This window comes from Manacus candei, unplaced genomic scaffold (assembly GCF_025592945.1).
Source record: "Manacus candei isolate 608988 ecotype Guabito, Panama unplaced genomic scaffold, ASM2559294v1 h1tg000017l, whole genome shotgun sequence".
NCBI classification, from domain to species: Eukaryota; Metazoa; Chordata; class Aves; order Passeriformes; family Pipridae; genus Manacus; species Manacus candei.
Window position 1 is genome coordinate 27,457,615 of NW_026138065.1, and position 18,597 is coordinate 27,476,211.

At 43.4% G+C, this 18,597-nt stretch overlaps 1 protein-coding gene across 1 annotated transcript in view; it reads right to left on the reverse strand.

Moving 5' to 3' along the window:
- Positions 1–9,395, reverse strand: part of TOGARAM2 (TOG array regulator of axonemal microtubules 2) — a 48,300-nt gene extending 38,905 nt beyond the window's left edge. The window contains exons 1-2 of the mRNA XM_051783579.1: positions 9,322–9,395; positions 9,044–9,236 (exon numbers count right to left, since the gene is read on the reverse strand). The gene's annotated coding sequence lies outside the window, so the exon portion shown is untranslated. The remainder of the gene's footprint in view (positions 1–9,043; positions 9,237–9,321) is intronic.
- Between the last annotated feature and the right edge of the window lie 9,202 nt (positions 9,396–18,597).

An 18,597-nucleotide genomic window follows, 5' to 3' on the forward strand; every position in this document is an offset into this window, starting at 1 on the left:
TATGCAGTGCAGAGCAGCAATATTGTGCATCGTTTTGTTGTTGTTATGCTCAATCAAAAGCTACTTTCAAATGTAAAAATAATAATAATTTCATCATTTCCATGTCTAGTTGGAAATTTTCCGTAACAAGGTCACTACTGGCTGTTTTTATAAGCATTCATGTACATTAAAAAAGAAATTCTCTGCAGAGGTGCAAGGGCTCACATGAGGTTCTCTGTTAATCTCTCAGCCCAATATAATTGTCTTTACAATTATATGGATGGAGGTGTCCACATGACTACTATGAGACAAGGAATTCAGACACTAAGTCTTGAGCAACTACATCCAACCTGCAAGTCAACAGGCACGTGGAAAGGGACTCTTTAGCTGCAAAAATGTGCAGTAATTCAGTTCCTACAGGGGGCAAAAAACCAACAGAAAACCCCTCTGCAGGAGTTAGCAGTCCTTCTCTAACTAGTAAAGGCAGCACACACATCCTTTTGTGGTTTGGGAAGGTGACTGTCACCTCACTTGGTAAAAAGCAGCCACCCCATTGCTACCATCACTGTAGGAGTAAAAGATTCAGCCTTACAATGAGTCACCTTAAACTACACAATTCTCTCAGCTTCTCCAAGGCTGAGTGATCAGATATGTGAGAAAATAACCCTATATGTCGCAGAATGGCAGAAAATGAGCTGACTGCAGCAAATGGATCTCCAAATGTGACATCTCCTGCATCAAACGGGAGGATTCTCCTGAAAAGCTTCTCCTTTTTGCTACCAGGAAGAGGTAGAAGACTGCCCTCGGACTTCAGCACTGCTTTAGACCTTAGGAGACACAAAGAAAATTAAGTTTCAGCTGTGTTGCAGGCAAGAGTCAACCTGCTCCAGCTCCTGTCAGCAAAGCAGAAATGCTGCTTGTTCACCTTTCTCCACGTTGTCTTCTAAGGCAATAAACCCTTTAAAGTGGGGAATTTTTCTCTACACGTATATGCATCTAACACAGCTGCCAGAGACATCAGCTGGAGATGTTGCTATAGAATAGTAATGTCAGTAGCTATTCATAGGACTTTTCCCAGTACAGTGTTTGGTCCTTCTCTTTAATTAAGGGGCCTGCAACAAGCTGCCAGCTCACCTTTAGTGAAAAAGTTAAGTTCCTGGGTGTCTCAAAATGAGCACTTTTACAGAGAAATAGCAGCACTGAAAAGTGTGACTTTCATCAAATCACCAAAAGTGACAAAAGTAGAGCAAAATTGGAGAGCTGGTCAGACTGAGACCACCCAGGAGCATCTAATGTCCAGCCTCTCTCCCTGAGCACCTGCTTACTCTTCTTTCTTTTGACTCAGTAAAAGAGAAGATCAAGGAACAGAGTGAACGAAAGGGAAGAACCTATATGCTTAGCCTTAAAAATGGTGACCAAAAGTTTTATTTCATACTTTCTGAGAGGAGTAAAAAAACTGCAGCTATCCTCAGGGAAGAGAGTACCTTCCCTCCTGAGTCTGACTTGGGTCACACCTACTTCACCTCCAACAGCATCACCCATGGGGCTGTGCTCTTATGCCACCTGCACATCCTGTTAGAACACATTATGTTCCATGGGGAAGGAGCAGTGGCCACGTGCTCACATGCATCCTGGAAATCAACCTGGTGATGGCTATCTTGTCCTTCCTTGGGACAGCCATGGGATAAACCTTGCTACGGGGTAACACTCTCTCTCATCCATCCATAGCACCTCAGACACTTTCACCAGTCCCATTCCCCCCTGGTAAAGAACAGTCCAATCATTCCTCACAAGTTAACAAAACAAATTGCCTTGAAATCCCCTTTCTATAAACATGAAGTGTGGCCCCACTTTTAACAAACACATCCAGGGCTTATTTGGCTAAACCTCTGCACTCTGCTTTGAAGCCTCTGGGCATCACAGGCAGGAGCACAGGGCTTAGCAGGGCTTTTTTCCCTTTCCACAGCAGTGATGGAAATCTTGTCACCTTACATGCTTGTATCCAGAAACCTGCTCAGCTATTCCTCTTTCTTTCACTTGCTGAGCAGCACAGCCCTTCGCAGCAGCCTCCTGGCACACAGACAGCTTGCTTTCTGTTCACAGAAACCACTGCTGGATTGTGAGCCCTTGGGCTTTCCCATGGCAACCTTGTTTGTGCGTTGGGCAAGGGACATCAATAATGCATGGCATCCGAGGCCATGAGGGAAACAGCTCAAGCACACAGTGCAAATGTTAATTAGAGCCCAGCAGACAGGTCTGAAGCCAGCAAGCTTAAACAGACCTTCTGGTTACATGACCAACAGCAGCAGGTTATTAATTTAGTGCTGGAGATGCCAATGAAGCTTTGTAGACTAGTAGGAAAGACACAACTATCAGTAACAAGTACAAGCTGTTCTCCAAAGCCTCCTCAGCGGATAAAAATAATTGTGAGCTGAAATACCAATACAGAGAAAAAGTGGATATGAAAGTTTTTAATATTTAAAATGTTCATTTTTATCAATTCTGAATTCCGAGGCACAGGAAAAGAGAGGAAAAGGCTGGACAGAAAACAAAAGAATACAGATACTGCTATATATGCCTCTGTTTTGCCCAGCCTTGAGGAGCATCCTTGGCTTTTCCTTATTCTTTAGGCACTGTCCCCTAATCAGCAGGGTCCTGAGGACTTGAAGACAGGTACCACCCTCTACAAACGTTCCTCCACCAAGTGTTGGGATGAAAAATAAATCAAATTATCCAAAGAGTGACAAGAGAGTTGTGCAGGGTATGCACCCCAATGCCACGAAAGGCAAGCAGAGAGGATCTGTTAAGATAGAAGAACACAGCAAAGTAGAAAAACCTGTGCTTCAGCATCTACATTCTCAGGGAGCACTGTTGTGGAATACTATCACACCACTGTGTGTTGAGGCCAATACTTGAAACAAAAATCTCAGGAAAACAGTGTTTCAGTTTGCTTAAAGGAAATGTGTTTTGTAAACATGAAAGAAAATGGGAAAGGAAACGACCACTTTACACTTTAAAGCGTAAACACAAAGACTCAGACACACTAAGGTCAGGGGAAATTATGGCATCAATACACTGGACTCAGAATTGTATTGCATCTTCCCTCTAAAGAGCCTACAGCAGTTTTCATTGCCACAAGTGGCACTTAACATTTCTTCATGAGGTGATATACACAGTGTTAAGATACACTGGGAAATTGAGCACTCCAAAACTCTCTTAGGACCTCGATAAAGAAACTGCAAAGAGACCAGCAGTTCTCTTTTCTGGTGACAACTGTCTGTGGCAGGGTAACAGCTGGGATTGGGTCAGCTGAAATGCTGAGGCCTTTCAAAAAGAAGTCAAAAACCAGAGGTACTATATTAAGAGTTGCCAGATAAACATTATCACAGTTTTACATGTGGGGATCAGGGTCTTTCAGATCAATAGATACAGTATCTTGCCTACAGCTTGCCAAATTTTTCTGATGGAGAACACAGTGATTACACAAAATTGATGTGGTCTGTAAAAATATGCTTTTTTCAACTACTTCTGTAAGTTTCAGGATGGCACATTTGATACTTTTTCTCAAATTCTTCCATGGTATTATAGAATTATCTCCATTTTGAGTAACTCTAATTCTATGCAGTGAAAACCTGTCTGTGTACCACCTACCTCAGACACATTTCCAGATCAGACTTTGATGAGACAAAAGCCTACTTCCAGTGCTTCTTCAGCATAGCAGGGGACTAGAAATTGCTGTATGTCTGGGAAATCATAGACAGTCATAGAGAATATTTTAACTCCTGTAAGGGTTGTAAAAAACTCATGCTACAAAGGGATGTAGGCAAATATGCTCTGAGCTGTAAGCATGCCCTGGAGGAGAAGGATGAGATGTGCCAGATACAAGCACCTCACAGCACCAGTCCCCAGTGAGGACCCAAAAAGTGGAACAGAGACCTCCATGAGGCAGCAGAAGATCAGCCCAGTTTAGCATTGTCCAGAGCCCCTCTAACGCCCTCTGGTGATCCAGGGCGCCGGACTGCCACAAACACTCACTGTGCTTTGCCTCCTAGTTCATTCAGGATCATGTGGTTCTAAACTAGGGCCCCTTGGTTCCCCACGTTGCTAATCTAGTTAAGTGCATATTGGCTAATTGCAGGTTTTAGCTCACTGCCAAGCACATCATCTCGCTGTCTTTTTGCTCTGGCTACCTGAAGAGCCAGGAGCCACACAAACCCACACCTCATCTGGGGGTGCAGAGAAACCTGCTGTCCACTACAAGTCTGCTTTCATTTGCTTTACCAAAATAGAATGTTTTTCTATAACAGGGAGAGTGAAATGAAGAACAAAATCAAAACCAAACAAATAGCTTATCACCCGAGGACACTCTTCACAAAGTCCCAGAGCAGATGGACACAGGAGAAACAAGAAAAAAAAAAGACTTTGGTTCTTATACAGACATCTCAAAAACAGGGCCACTGAGGTAATTCACTAACCTAGTGTATGCAAATACACCTCATATTCCTGGGGTTAGATAGGAACAAAAAGGCCAAAGTCTTCTGCACAGATTTATCACAATTTAGCACAAATAATTTTGAAAACTGAGCCCAGCTGCTATGTTTTTACTGAATGCCCTGTCTCATGAATGTCAGCAGGTTCCTGTTCAGCTGGAGGCAGACCTGGGCTGCTGCACCTCTAAGTGGGCAGGCAAACTCTGGGAGCTTCACCAATGCTGCACCAAGGACCACTATCACAGAGCAACACCCAGCTCTAACTGCAGCCCTGCCATGCCCACTCTGCTGCTCAAAGTGCAGGTTCAGTGAAAGGCTACAGGCCCTGATGCTTTGCTTTTAAGTGCTTCAGCGAGCTGCTGTACAGAGTGAGGCAGCTGCACAACATCAAAGCTGCACAGAAAATAAAACGCTTTCCCACGACACCACATTAAAGCCAAGGCAAGGACCTAGAACTGAGTCCCAGTGATGCAGAGTTCATTCCTCAGACTTTAAAATCACTCTGCTCTTACAGAAAGATTAGTTGCATTTTTCCCAAGAGCCCCTCTTTTCTTCTCAATACCATTCATCTGCCAAGCAGCAAATCTGTCAGCACAGTTCGGGGCACAGTGCTGAGGCTTCAGGACTACATTTCTAATTTGAAGGACTCAAAGATTACAAGCAGAGAGAACACACAACCTCAAAACCTGTAAAAGAACAGGTACCTTCATGGTAACAGAGATCACCATGGAGATGAAAGATGAAGGTGCAAGATAGGCATGTTTAGAAGCTCATGTTTTCCCACATCTTCTAACAGGTGAATGCTGGACCTGCTAAGCCCCCTCAGTACTCCCTTAGCACAGCACATGTCAGATGGCAGCTGGCCCTGAATGTGTTGGGGTTAAAGAGACACAGAGAAGCAGAGCTCTTTCTTTAAGTCTCATAAAACAGCTCGAAAAGTTTTCCTTCAACACATTTCTGAAAGAGAAAAAGGTGTGATCATTTGGAGGGAAAAATAAAAGTGCTGGCAAATGAGAAGATTTGTTCAGGCTGTTGAACATCCATGTAATGAAGGTGATGGAAACTTGAACTGGTGATAGAGGCAAGAGAAATTAGCCCTGCAGCTTGTTTTACCTGCCATCAACTTTGAAGAGGTCCTGAAAAACACCTTCAGCTTCCATCAATTCCTGATAAGTGCTTGGCAAAGCACATACTGCAAGATGGAGGATATCCAGAGCCATACACAGGTAACAGCCTGTCTGAAACAGAGTGATGTAACAGCTTCTTCCTCCATCTCCTGTACTGGAGGGTGTCATGACAAAATAAACACTGAGACAAGACTCAGTGAGGAAGGATCCCATTTCCTTGTTAATGACTTTCAATTCAAATCCTCTACAACTGCAGAAATTAGCTGCCTGAGCACTATGGAAAGGAAAAATGGGCACAGGTTGGTGGATTTTTCTTTAAAAGAGCCCCCCAAAAATAAATTCATAGACCACAATAAATTCATAGAGAAGACTGCAGTGGTATATGGATATATTTCCCTTTTCACCTTCACTATTTTAAACAAAACTCTGTGCCTATGGTGGAGAAAAAGTTTGACTACCTGAATTTAAGGTGTATTAAAGGGGTGGGAGGTTTGCTGTTGTGGTTTTGTTTGTTTGTTTGTTTGTTTGTATCATTTATATTGAAGCTCTTGAAATAAGATTTTATAGGATGTAATTCTGCCTTCTTTTCCCTTCACTGAACCTGCTGAGGATGGCAGGGGGAAATATTAGGAATTAGAGGACCAAATCTGACCCCACTGAAATCAAACAACCAGCATGCCCAGCCTTGTGGACATTTTGAGAAACAGCTCCTCTTCTGAATCACATTATCCCTGTCAGTCTTGGGTAGAAAATGATTTCCAGTCACTAGTCCACAGCAGACGATAATAACAAATGAAAAATAGCCAAGCTATGGTTTACACTAGATGCCAGAAATGAGGTATGGTGGAATTCTGTGGACAGAGTGGGAGAACTGAGGAGGAATGGCTTCACACCTGCCTGCTCTGAGGCAGCAGCAGCACCATGGGTACAGCTCATTAAGCAGACAGCTCTTTTTCACCGAGCTGGTACTTGTGTGTTGAACTTTTTGTACGATGAGTTTGCTCCTAAAAAGAGGCAAATGACTAGTGCATTGAAATGCCATAAATCCCTCGCTGGCAGAGCGCGAAGCAATTAAAGCCTCCATGCCTCCTGACTGCACCCAGAGGCAGGCAGGTAATGGAAACATCAGTACATTTAGAAGAGATCCCATGAGTGCCAAAAAAAGGAGAATTTGCAGGCAGGGACTAAAACATCATGTGGAACTACAGGTGGCTGTCAAGCAGTTTGTGGACCCCAAGCCACCCACTCCTCAGGGTCTGCAAAGTAGATCCCACATGGCCTCACCAAGAACAGGGTTGAGAGGCTCAGTAGGGTGCTGTATTTTGCAGTTTGTACTCTCTCATATCCTCTCTGCACTCCAGCTGCAACAGTACATTCTTCCCCACATCTTGCTGACTGTCTTGCCCAGCTACACTGCAGGCTTGCTCAGGCTGGAGATCCTTTCTGTAGTGTTTTTCTCACAAACAGGGGAAGTTCAGCAGCACACGCTGCCTCCACCACACATTTTTCTGCAAGAAATTCTCAGTATTCAGCCACAGATAAGAAAACATTTTGGTGAAATAGCCAAGTAGGGTCATCCCTTCTTTGCACAGGGGGAAACTGAGGCACAGAACTTAGAAACATAAGTTTTTCAGCCTTGACATTCACTGGTTTCCCATCACTCAGTCCTTAGATACTTTGGATACCACTGTGATAGCTTCAGCTGCTAAGGAAACAAATCTGTTTTCAGACACCTTACTCATGCTGTGTCATTCAATTCCTCATCTGAGTGAGGGCGATTATGTTGGCGGCTTCACCATTATCTTAAAGCAAAGCCAGGACTTCACCATCTTTCCTGAACATAAAATTCCATCACCTTGTTCACAACATTTTCTGAGACTTTAGAGAGGCATTTTACAAAACATGTTGCCTTTCAAGAAATGAGAGGACTAAGAGATGAGTTTCCCACAGAGAATAGCTTTGTGCTCTGCTGTGAGGCATCAAGAGCTGCTACGTATAAATGGGGGCATTTCTTCACGCTGAATTTGAAGATTTTTGAGTAGTTACTGAAAGACAGTAGAGGCTTGCATTGTTTGTATATAGCAGTAGTGACATCAGCATCTAAACAAAGAGGTGCCCTTGAAATCTGAGTCTAATGGCAAGCTTAATACTGTGACAGGCTCCACTGGAGGCTCAGGCAGGTTCATTTTTCCTCTCTACAACTGCCAAAGATCTCTGGGTCTGTGGCGCAAACATTGACCGTGAAATTGTAATAAACCCTAGGAGTGATTGATTCTGGATTCTCAAGTTTTTTGGGTTTGGGTTTGTTTTGTTGTTTGGGGGTTTTTTTAACCATAGGAAACCATGAGAAGAGATGACAGTTTAGGTCTTAACTCATTCCTATCAGTGCTAACAGCGAACCTGTAATTAATTTTAAATGTCAAGGAAAAAAACTTCAGCACACAAACTAAAAGATGGAATGAAGCTTGTTTATGTAGGCTGTTGTCTATGCATTTCTTAAAAGATGCAATAAAAACCTCCACTGGAAATATATTCTTCAATAAAAATACAGTTTTTCTCAAAACACACAGATTGGTTGTGATCTTTTATTTTCCACAGAACAGGGAAAAAAGATCAGAACAATTTTCATCTAAACAGTAGTTGAGATGTTAGGAAACATTTGACAAAGCCATGCAAACACCTGAAAGAAACCAGAAAACTCACAAGCCCCCATATTTACTTGCTTGCCTTATTAAGTTTCCACTAAAATATATATATTTTTGGGGTAGTACTTTTGTTGTAAACTTAAAGTTTTAAAAGTTTCCTAGAAAAGCTACAGCTTCCAAGAGGAAGTTGTCAGCCAACTTTTTTCTTAAAGCAATGGAATGGCTCACTGTGATCTCAACTGGTCCCAAGAGCTCTGAAAGGGACATAGTGCACACAAGAATTGCACACACTCCTGCAATCCAGATTGAAACAGCACTCAAAGCCTTGCCTGAGGCAGACCAAAATGTGGCACCCTCCTCATGCTGGCCAAAAACCCAGCTGCTGTCATTTCAGCATCTGAGTGGCCTTCACAGTGTGAAGAGACATGCAGCAGACTGTTTCTTTGAGGATCAGTGCCACTGGCTACAGGCTACTTTTTCAGAAGTGTCAGAATTTTGTGTACCAGCCCTTAAACATAAAACATATCTGCTACAGAGCCATCAGTGCATCACCACAGGAGACAGGGAAGGAGTTAGCATACACTGAATCCAGTTTTCATGTGCATTTTGCTAGGAATAACAAAGCCTATTATAATCCTGCATTTACATCTTTAAATTTTTTTTTGAAGCTGTGACTCAAATGCTAACAGCTAAAATCTACTCCCATGCATCTAGCCAAGGAGTCTAAGTTTGTTTTGGTGAAGGGCATTAACCACAAAGCAAATAACGCATTTGCTGCATGAATTACAAGAGGGAGACCTACCTTCATGATTGTTTTCTGTTTATATGCCTCCATTAGTATCCAGGGAAGTTTAACCTGAGCTGGGGTACATGGCATGGTCAAGTCCTCAGGTTTCAGCACTTCTCTGGCCATCCATCAGCCTGCAGCTTCTCAGCAATTCAGTCCCGAGGCATTAAGCTGTCACAGCTCACTATGAAATTAGACTTGATGACACCTAAGTAGATTCATTAGTGCATTAGGCAAATGCTATCTGATTGGTTCCTTTTTTTAGAGGTTTGGCAAGCAGCGTGCAAACAAACCTGGAGAATGATGCTCCCAGGGGAGGGCAGGCAGCTTGCCAGTCTTCTTTCTTAAACAGAGGTAAGAAAGTGTCAGCCCCACAAAGCTGCACTAGAAGAATTTACAACCTACTGCTTGCCTCAAGACAGTAAAACACAGAAGGTGGCATCAGTTGCTTCTGTCTTCTGGAGGGGTGATGCAGTTCCCATACGAGTCACAGCACACACAGCATTTCAACTGTAAAGGCAATGTGGCACTAATCATGACCAAAACAAATCCCAAAGGACTACCTGTCCCTGGTATGGGGACTAAAAGAGAAACCAGCTCTAGGTTAATCTTCAGGACCATCCAGGGGATATTCTCACCATCCTTAACCACATGGCTGCTGGCTATGCAAGTGCACTGACTTACCTTGTTCACTGCTTCTCCAGTCCAATAACACAGCCCAAAAAACGAAGCCACCAAACCAACCAGCGCAGAGGGAGGCAGATGCTGGTGTCAGGTACACACCTTCACTGTTAATTCTGCCACGGGTGGTGAGACTCAAAGTTTATCTGTCCTTCCCAGAGACTCTCACTTCATTCCTGATAAATATAGCTACTGGCCCTGTAATTCGGTACAGTTACAGTTTTGCAGGACACTTGAATACATTTTGATTGGCACATACTTGACTTGTGCAGGCAGCTTGCCTTGTAGTACTTTCACCTCGGACTACGATCTCATTAGACTTCACAAATTAAGCAGAACCAGGCTGGAAAGATACTTGGAGGAGAATTCTGAAGTGTAATGGGACACAGGACATGCAATTCCAAAAAAACCTACAGTTCTAGGAGAGATGTGAAAGCTTGGTAAGACATCTTGTGTGTGGCTGCAAAACGTGCCTTCTTTGGTCAGGGATAAACCAGTAAAATCCACACAAGTATGGTCTGTGCATTAAGTACACTCACAGTTAAGTCTAGGAATATTATCCATGTAGCTGTTTGTGTTCATTTTGTTTAAAAAAGCATTTTGCTTCTCTCCACACCTATTTAATTCTACCGCTGAATATTTAAAGAGACAAGATGCTTTCCAAAAATTTCAACTTAGCTGGTGGTTCAGGTAATGGTTGGTAAAGCTCTGGAGTTTTAAAGCAAAACAGTATCTATTGACATGAGTCCTTTGTTTAGAAAATAAGCCTTGGTTGAAATGTTTGTGAATAAATTAGCTGACAAATATAGTTCATTTGTCTATCTACAAACCAGTACTGACTTTTGTGCAGAAACTGATTATTAGCAAATATTTTCCAAATAGATCACAGAAGCAACATTCAGATGAGTAATTATTCTTGGAACAATTTGCCACACTGCTGCCTCTGCACTCGTGGTACATGAGCAAGTGGGTGCCCAGGCCATATGGCATTGTTTCTGCTTCCTAAGTAACTGAAGCCGGTAAAAAAAGCAGAAACAAAATGAACCCTAAATTACAGCTGCTTTTCAGTTTGAATTTTGAGCTAGCAATTAGACTTACTGAAATTCTTGAATTTTTGCAGTTTCTGAACATTTCACTGAGCAAACAGGTAGCTAAGCACATAACCTCCTGCAATGGCAACCACAACACAGCTTTTCCCAGAAGATACCACGTGATCCTGCATTTTATTCACAAAATACAAACCAACCTTTCTTAGATCCATTCAGTCTGCTCTATTAGTTTCTTATCACAGGACTCTTAGTGAGCCTGCAGGTCTGGACAAAGCAGTCCTTTACTGCAAAAAGGAAGTATACCTGCATCAAAATAAAGTTTTCCTGGGTGTGTCCTGCTACAGATGTTCAGAGGCTCTGCAGCTGCTTGGATTATACTGGAGAAGGCTTTTCTGTTTCCTGTGCTCCCAGTGTCCAGGACATGAGACCACACAGTTCCACAGCCGCAAGTTCCTGCGAGTTTCCCCTGGCACCCAGTCCACCTCCTGTTACCTCCACAGGGAAACCCTTCCACACACAAACCCCAAATGCCTGTATACCTCAGCAGTAGAGCTGAAGGATACATTGATGCCTGCCCATTTATTAGCAGCCAAGTCCTTGTTTCACTCAGCTGAAGCATTGCACTTGCCTCTCCTGAAGAACAACTGAGGAAGAAGAGGAACCAGGCAGCAGGGGTTTGCCTGCTTGTCATCAAACCTTTCCAACATATCTAACATACGAGCAGTCTCTTGGCCAACAACTGCAAAACCTCCAGAATCTTGCATGGCACTTTAACAGTTAAATATATTTCAGTGCAAAACCCCCATCTCTCCTCTTTCCAAGCAGGAGTCAATGTCTTACCCTGTTTCACATCTGGCATCACTTCATTATTTTTTCTTCAAGCTGTGTAATTAAGAGCTTATATAAAGTTGATTTAAAGAGAGTCTGTACTCTGGATGACTCCACTTGAGAGCGAGGTAACAGTGCCTTGACAGGTCAGGGCTGGGTTCATTTGCTCTTCCTCGAATAGTTGAGTTTCAAGGAGGGGTTCCTAGGAACTGGACAGAGGTGTGACAGGAAATCATTGACAGGAAACCTCTTGGGGATCTTCAGTGCTTGTCTAAGTCATCAATTTCCCAACAGCTCACATCAAGCACTCTGAAGCAGAGATCAGGGCTGGGTTTATGCCCTCCATTGGGATGAAACATCATTATCTGCCCCTGGCAGGGCTCTCGTGCTTGGGCCCAGGACTGCCCAAGGACTGAGAACAGGAGAGGTGGCCTGAGCCCCATCCCACCTGTCAATTCCCACATTCCTGATTCAGCACATCTCGTCTCTCACATCTGTGACACAAGCCAGTTAAATTATCTGCAGCTTCATCCCTCTTGCAAACCCCTGCCTGCCTTTCAGCTATCTGAGTGCACAGCCCCTCGCAGGCACAGTAGCTGGTTATAAATACCTGCTCAGGCTCCATGTACAGTGCTGGCAGCCGAGGTCACAGCTCCACAATGAGGTCCACACTCCACAGGCAGAGCTGGGTGGCACAGGGGGCCCTCTGCAAGGAGAGGCCGGGACTTCCAGTGACAGTCAGGGCAGGTCAGGGCCGGTCCTCCACAGCCCCTGTGGTAACAGGGACATGATCTCTCTGTCCTCATCTCAGCCCGTGAGCTTTTTTCCATCTTATTTTCTCCCCTGCTGTCCCATTGAGGAGGAGGTGCAAGAGATCAGCTGGGTGAGCAGCCTGGAGATGGCCAAGGTAAACCCACCATGAGTGACATTGATCCACTGGCACTGTAGTGATGAGACGAAAAACTCAGCATCTCCACGTAAGCTTTCCAAAAGAAACATGGGGGGGACCAGACTCCACACAGCCCACTCTGATGCTGCAAGATAGCTCAGATACAAAGGCAAGAAAGAGACACCAGTGTAAAATACTATCATAACTCCTAGAGGCCCCCTTTGGCAGGGTCTGGAAAACAAGGGAAGATAGCTGCAGCTGTATTAAGAGTTCTCATTGCTTGCAGCTGTATTCATATTTCTAGAGGGAAAATACGGGGCTGCACTTGAGTTCTTCCCTTGAGGCACACATCAGAGTTCAAACTTGCGTGGCAGCTCATTTTTGTTTCCCCACCATCTTTAATGAACAAGGATTTCTTACACGTGCACACACCTCCTTCCTGCTCTGTCAGCCTTTCCACTCTTCACATACTGAGTTGGAATTGTTCCCTGTGAAATCATACTTTAAAACCTTTTAGAGAAGAGAAATGCAGAATGCCAGAGTTTGAACAACTGGAGCAGAGGAGACCCTCCAAAATGTCCCCTCTCATCAGCATACAAAACAGCATTAAAGGCTTTTTTTCTTTTTTCAAACGGCGCTGTTTATTTGGCCCTGGCAAGTGATGGGTGATAACCAAAGGAAGGTCTGACAAATAGAGGGATGCTGAGAGGAATAAGAGCTTGGCTTTCTTGGGAAGTGCTTTTCGAAGACAAGGAAACTAAAAGTGCACCAAAAAAAAAAAAAAAAAAAAATCGATGAAAGCCGAGATTCCTCACACACTAGCAAAGCTTCAGCACCAGAGAAACACACTGTGCAAATTAATTGGGAAACACAGACCATGCTTATTTAACTCCCATTTCTACAGATATCTTCTCACAAGGACTGGATGGCAACCTTTATGGCCCCTCAGTGCACTTAAATTCTGCGTGTTTCCAGAAGTGCTCTCTCTGTCTTACTTAAAAAGTGGTCGTGATGGTCTGTAATTTTTTTTTCTACCATTCCAACATTTTAAGAACATTGCAACAGCCTCTCCCACAGAGAGGACAGACTGATGCAGTGCGAGACAAAGGGCCAAAGGTCACGTTCAAAGGAGCACACTCTGAGGCTTGTCTGCCTGGTGGACCACAAAGGCCTTGGGTCAGGACCAGGCAGCGCAAACAGCACAAGAGTACTACAGTGGTTTTGTGTTCACTGCATTTCCTCCACCATTTTCCAAAGCAATCAACAGCTTGGAGCTGCAACCTGAAAGACAAGAAGAAAAACCTGCCTTGATGGTCATTTTGTTTATTCCAACCCAAAAAAAATATATTCCCCCTTTGGAGGGTATTTTACATGTTTTATTGCCTGGCCAAACAACAGAAGCAATCCAGCATTTGGTCACCTTTTCAAAATAGTTTGAGGATTACAGCACTGTTATCAATATATCCATTTTTAAATGCTGAACTATGACTAGTCCCAGGAACATCACTGCTTGCCAGAGCAGTTACTAAGATCATGAAGAACTGAGAGCACCTCACATCTGATGAGTGGCTCTGGAGCAGGATTTCACTTGCACTGCTGCCCACTGTACTATCTCTCAGCAGCTCCCACTGCCAGGACTGAGAGGGAAACAAAATTTTCAGGTTGAAGTTTTAATTTAAGATGGATGAATTCAATGGACTTGAATTCAAAAAAGAAAACGACAGAAAACCACATCAAAAACCAAAAATGACATAATTAGCGGTTGTTTTGTGAGTACGTAAAGGAGATAAAATGAAAATATGAAAGGCAGTTTAAAAACATGCAATTCTAAAGAAAAAGTCAGCAATTCTGTTAGAATACTAAAATAAAATGCTTCAACCTCTCCCCAATAAAAACAGACAAAAAACTTGAATGTTTCTTCAATTTTTCCATCCCCTTATCATTCACTTCACCCTCTCCCTTTTCTGTGCTTCGAACTATTAATCTGCACAAAATGCTGAGCAGATGGTTGCAGTTTCTAGCAGTGGTCATCACAGCACTAATACATGTTAAAAAAACATATAGAATGAGCAAAGATTAGCAAACCAAGTTAGAATTTATGAAACTGGGAAAGGGGATGTGCCAGCCCTTGAAAGCAGCGAAATTGTTATCAGATCCCTTTATGAAGCAGCAGCAAGCACAGGTTTCAATGCCTAACAAAGGGAATCTTCAGTGGAATTACCTTAGAAAGTAATTTATTTACAGATAGAGGAAAAACTTTTCCTATAAGCATATTTCACTGGAATTAGGGGATTGTAGAAAACTAATTGTTACTTTGAAAGTCCTGTTATTTAAAGTCATTTAATTTGAAGTATCCACCAGAGTTCATATTTTCCAGAACAGCCTTCCCTTCATCCTATTAGTTTCCTTCACTAAATGTACCCCTTTTCCAAATCTTTAATTATATCTATGAACTCTATTTCATATATATATAAATATATATATATATATATATATATATATGCTTGAGGAGCTTTGAGGAGCCTGAGCACACGATAAGCTTCAGAGAACCACGGGTTTGGAGAGGATCCAAGCTCCTTCCAACCTGCAAGCGCTGGAAGCCAGTGAGACAAAACAGCCACTACAACTACCCATGTTCCTGCAATTCCCATGTTGACACCCTGAGATTTTTTGCATTACAGAAACCACAGCACAGCTCCAGCAAAAGCAGATTTTACCAAACATCACTGTCAGCCCCTGTTCCCAAAAAGCCTGGTTCGCTGAGGGCAGAAAATGTTTCTTTGATCTGACTGCAGGAACTTCCAACTTGAGGCAGCTGAAAAGGTCATTGGTTCCTATACCAGACAGTCTGTGTGAGATCATTTCAATCTGATTTATCTCTTCACCACCTTTTTGGGAAGGGTCACAAATTGGGTCTCACCCAATTCCGAGTGGGAAGATTTTTAATACTTCCATTGATGTGGACACAGAAAGATTCTTGTTGATGCCAGTTTCCCACAGCAACCGTTGCCATGGTTATAAATCATTTATTGCCCCCCACCCAGCCTGTTGGCCAACAGCTGAATATAAAGGATGAGTTTACTCTGTGCTAGAGACCATGACAAACACACAAACCCGCTCGGTCTCAAGTTCACCATCAGGCACTGAAACACTGTTGGCTCTTTCATTGCAGGGGCTTTGGGAACTCTCTAAAATAACCAACAGACAAGTGCTCGCTAATGATGAAAACAAACAGTCCTCCAGCTCACAGATGCATTGATCCAGAGGGTCTTAAGCTTGTGTGTGCAGTAATCACTACCCGAGGAACCTAGAGACAATGCCCTCCCTTCCAGGCTCCCGTGGAGCTTAAGGGAAACACGTTCTTCTCAAAGACATAATGCATCAATTCCTTAAGTTATTCCTAAATAACTTAAAAGCACTCATTACTGAGCCAAGGTATTTGAAATAACCTAGTTAACCCCATCTCCATGATTAGAAGAGCTCTGGATAGGCTCCAGGTCTGACCATGACTTCACTTCCTCTCCTAGATAATGTGAGATTCACTCACACAATTCTTAATTGTCTCTTGTACCTCCTTGCTGAGCAATTTTGTATCTTACAGCCAAAACAGAAGCAGAGATGAAGGCACCTGGACAAAATTTTCATCATGCAGAGGCATAGGCTTACTTCCAAGCAGGATTTACTTTATGATTTCCTTGATTTTTCAAGGGCTGGGTAGAAGGTGGATTTGAAGTAAAGCTCAAAAAAAAGATGCTATATTTCAGGCAGCAGTTGAGTCAAATGCAATCATGCTGGCAACAACCAAACATGTTTTGGCAAGTTATTTCCTCTGCTTGAGTGCAGTGGCTTCCTACACGTTATTTCTGCAACCCCAACAGCAAGTGGATTTCCCTCTCTCCAGCTCAAATAAATGTTTAAACGAACTGAAAAACACCACAGCTCTCACAACATCACAGCTGAGGCATCGTGACACTGTAACTTAATACTACACACTACCTGCTTTACAAAAATCACCTCCAAACCACAGCTCCAGCAGCCCTCCTGGTGAGTCCAGGTGGTCTGCACGCCCAGTTAGAGAGTTTAGGGACATACATGCCAGAAGGGAGATGGGAAGTCTGATCGCAAACCCAGTTCCTAACTGGAGGGCTATGGACACCATGCAACCAGCTGAAGTGGCACTCACCCACTTTTAGCAGACTGGAGATGTAGGAGTAAATTTTCCTTCCAGGGTCAATCATACTGCTCTTTAAAGCAAAACTGAAGTTTTAAGCCACCTGCCATAAATTAAATCACAAAATATCTGTCTTTCCTACAAAGGAGAGTGGAGAGTCTCCACAGCTGTGAGCTTGGACACACCTGCAAGGAAAGAGAGGGTCTGCTATAAGCCTCTCCTTCAGTCCCCTCCTTCCAAGGAGCAGGGAAATAACATCCCAAAGTTTCTAGGAGACTCAGTTTCTAGGAGACTTAATCTTGGTTTAGGGAGCGGTTAAAGGGGCAAAGGGCAAGACTGCACAGAGTCGGTTTTCCTTGTCACCCCACAGTTCTGATCAAGCAAGGAAGGGCCAATACAGTACCAAGCCACTGTTTCATCACAAGACAACCTGAACTAGAACTTGGCTATTGAGCTATACACCATCTCCATCATTTTTATGTGCATTTCTTAGATGTCTACATGCTCGTGTTGCCAGTAACCAGGAATTCTCCAGGAACCAGTTGTGCCTTCTGTATCTTCCCTTCTTTTCTCCCTTTCCACATTATTCTTCTCCTCTCCAACAGCACATTTTGCTTTTGTTTGTTTCTACTTAACCAAGGTCATTGAGATACTATACTTATTTTGGGACAGAGAAACCATTAGCACAAGTAATTTTAAGGATGAATCAAAACTGTGGGTTTTTTAAAAACAAATTAAATCACTTCCCATAGCAGGGAGGGAGGCCAAAAGCAAAACATCCATACTCCTTAAGGCCTTACACAGCCAGCCTTTAACAGACACAGGTGCACGTCCCACTCCCTACAAAACTTCCATGAATCAGATGTGGCACTGAAATATTTAGCAAAGGAGGCAACAGACATTTATTGTCCCAAGTCCTGATGTAGTACTAAGTACTGTAGTACTTCCTTCAGAAGCAGGACCATACCCAGAGGCAAGAACTCAGCAACAATGCAACTGCACCACCCTCAAAGGCACAAGTCACAGGTTGCTCTTGCCACCCAGTAACGTAATGAATTTTGTGGAGCTGGTCTGGCACCCGCTGGCCATCTGTGGTATTGCTCCTTTTTAGAGACAGTTTATATACTTCTACAATCTGGAAAAAGGCCACCAAAAGAAAAACAGCAAACAAAAATCCCATAGGCCCTGCAGTGGTGCCTGGACAGACATTAAATACACATTTGTAAATGGGACACGATACTAGTTGGGCAAATAAAACCAAGAGCACACCTTAGACTTTCTACCCCATTGATTTGCTGGCTACTTAACTGGGGAGGTCTGCCCGGGGCACACCTTGGCTCTTCACAGGAATTCTCATCCAAACTCCACTGCTCCAAATGAGCAGCTGGTCTGTCTTCCTCACTCTCTTCATTGCTCCAAAACTACCAGGATTAGTGCTGGAAGGGAGAATCTACGCCATTTCCAGCCTTTTTCTCCAGACAATGCTGCATCTTTGGAAGATGAAGACACACAGCTCAAACTGTTTTGAGACCTTGGCTTTGTAGATAAATAGTCATAAAGATTAGAAAGTGCACAGAACTGTTAATTATCAGCTCTAAGGTGAGGGCATTTTTGACCAAGGAGCCCAATTGCTCACAGCTGCCAAACCCACAGTTTCACACACAACAGCTGCTTCAAGGTGACGCAGGCAGAGAGCTGAGGACAGAGTGACCTGGCTGTCATAACAGCGAGCAGGAGACCAGAACTCACCTCTGGTGACCCCTGTCACCAGCTCTCTGTCTGTAACTGAAACAGATTCACAGGATTTTCATGCCCACGAGAACAAAGAATGAACAAAATCTTGAGATGCCTCTGCTATTCCTGCTGACAGGTTCTCCCACAGCTCTACTGCTGGAACAGGTTTGCTCTGCACAGAAATGATGGACAGAGGCAATGCCAACCTTGCAGGTAC